This window comes from Abramis brama, assembly GCF_963993115.1.
Source record: "Abramis brama genome assembly, chromosome: 20".
Taxonomy (NCBI): Eukaryota; Metazoa; Chordata; class Actinopteri; order Cypriniformes; family Leuciscidae; genus Abramis; species Abramis brama.
The window spans coordinates 3,823,022-3,825,676 of NC_139982.1; the positions used below are offsets into that span (position 1 = coordinate 3,823,022).

General features: G+C 39.0%; 1 long non-coding RNA gene across 1 annotated transcript; it reads right to left on the reverse strand.

Annotated features, from left to right (window-relative positions):
- Nucleotides 1–352: 352 nt before the first annotated feature.
- On the reverse strand, nt 353–1,333 carry LOC311071142. Its single transcript, XR_014603768.1, has 3 exons — nt 1,305–1,333; nt 1,088–1,199; nt 353–441 (listed from the first exon to the last, which is right to left on the reverse strand). It is a non-coding gene; the product is annotated as an uncharacterized lncRNA (long non-coding RNA).
- Between the last annotated feature and the right edge of the window lie 1,322 nt (nt 1,334–2,655).

The following is a 2,655-nucleotide window of genomic DNA, read 5'->3' on the forward strand; positions in this document are numbered from 1 at the left end:
TAATAACAGATTTGATTTGAATTGAAAAGAATAGAATATAAATAATATCACAGCATTAATGTAGAATCAAGGAGTTCAAATACCATTTTCCAATTTCAACATTTTTAACTTTGAAACATTTAATTCTGTCCCACTGCGTTTGAGTTGTCTACGCACACACTTTTTAATAACAGATTTGAATTGAAATGAATAGAATAGAATAGAATAGAAATATCACAGCATTAATGTAGAATCAAGGAGTTCAAATACCATTTTCTAATATCAAAATTTTTAACTTTGAAACATTTAATTCTGGCCCACCGCGTTTTTGAGTTGTCTGCCTGTTCGCCCTCTGGCTTCGGCCAGCATCCCTATCAGAGGCTAGCCACAGCCACCTGGTGATGAGGAGCTCTGTTTCCTCTTCTGTAGAATCTTTGGTCAGGGCATTGCGGCGGACTGCATCTGAGAAAAACACAAGATAGAAAAGGGCAGCATGACCACGTGATGTTACTCAGCAACCACCAAAACTTAATTTGGATGCAGGGCTCTACACTTACATTTCTTTTTAATTTAAAAAGTTTAGGAGCACAGTCAAAAATTTAGGAGCACCTTCTGATCAATGACAAATTAACCTACCCATTAAAAGGCGATATTTAATCAAATTACTTGCCGGGGCTTTTTTTTTTTTTTTTAAAGCGCATATTCTTAACTAAATCACAGCCTTTGTGATTTCATGATAGCACTATGCTATATTATGATTGTAAATGGTTTTAAATAGATCACGTAGCCTTAGAAAACGGTGTAATAATGGTATTCATGGATTCTCGTCTGTGGAATGTGCCACTTCCGGTATTTTGCCGGTTACTCAACACGGTAAATTGCAATTGAGTTTTTTTTTTTAAATCAAGTACTCGACTTTAATCGAGGAATCGTTACAGCCCTAGTTTCAATGGAGGGTGCACCCATAGAACCTGATCAGGTCAGTCGCACTGGTGCTCCTAAATACTTTGTCACTGTCACAGCCAGTGAAAAAAAAAAAAAAAAAAAAAGTCACACTGTAGAGCCCTGGCATGTCACCACAGTGCAGTTATCCAGAACTGACACTCACCCAGAACCACACTTTTAATGAGTCTCGCCAGCGAAGTGTTCATTGCTCTTTTCAGGACCCGCCCCACAGTGTCTTTAAGAGTCATGCCTCCGACCATTCCAAGGAGAACAGTCTGAAACAAAGACATGTAACTCGTTAGTTATTTAAGGAATATAGCATGAGTGAGAGTGGGGACTGACATTTAGGAATGATCTGATTAATGCATAATTTATCTCACCAAATTCTTCTTCTCCTCTGGATTCTTTAATGTCTCCTACAAACATTATAGCTCCTCAATAGTTGAAAGTGGGAGCCCAAAATGTGTTGGGTCTGGCATGAAGTCTGGAACTGCTGGAGATTTGTAGGAGCTGCATCAGGATGAGCAACTGCTGCTCTCTGATAGAATCAAGCTGGATGAGGATCTCCTTAGCAATTGCTGTAAGACACAAGAAAAAGCAGGCATAACAGATTAGTAGCAAAACATTGTACGTAGATATGTCAGAGTAAACCGAGAGAGATCACTTTGTAGAATTCCTACCTGTAGACACAGCCTCCTGAGAAGACTTGGTGTTGAGACTCCATGGTCTTCCATGGTGTTGTTTTCCATGGTTGTGTTGACCATTTCTGCCTTTATAACTGAGGGGATTATAATCAGAGGAAGGTTAAGTTTAAAATAAAAATGTTGAATGTAATATATTTTTCTCCTGGTCCTTATTTTAAATAGGTCATAAAAAATATCAATATTATCGATATCGACCGATATGAAACGCTTACATCATGATACAGTTTTCAGCCATATCGCCCAGCCCTAGGGTAGCTAATAAACTTTTCAAACCTGTCTGTACAGACCGCATTTAGCCAAAGGTAATGTTGATGTTAGCTATAAAGTGCGATTTCAGTTTGCGCCATAAAAGTACAACTAGAGGCCAATTCACACCGCAGACAAACGCCAGTAAACACCAACAAAAAAAGTCACCAACAAAAGTTGGCCGTTGTATTCAGAATGTTATGAAAAATAAGTGACTGCCCCAACAGACAGACACCGACAAACTCAAGCACCCACGGAAAAACACGAGATATTCATTCATTTTAACCAATACAAGTAAAAGATTGCAGCTTTCAGACACAACTTTCTTCTCGTTTTATATTGTTAAATGTTGAGAGTGCATCTGTTACAGGCCCCTGTGCAAAAGGCCATTAAATGCACTTCACGACGTCATGTCACAGCATTCACAAAATGGCGGACGGTCTGCACATCTTCACAACCCAGAACATTAATACACAAAATATTTGGAGCATGAACATATACATCGGAATGACAGGACTCGTGTGCATATTAAGTTGTTGTATCATACCTGTAAAAACAGGAGCAAACGTGTCAGCGTAATCATAATCCCCAGCAACGGTGAGGTCGCCGGCGCAGCTGCTCCTCTACCCTTATAAGAGTCCTCAGTTAATTTTCATAATAAGAGTCCCGATCTCACTCAGCAACAGACATGACCCAGCTTTCAGCAGACCAAAGTCCCACATCATTCCTCTATTTACTTAAGTAAAATAAATATTTTCTTACAGGATCAAAATGTGCACAT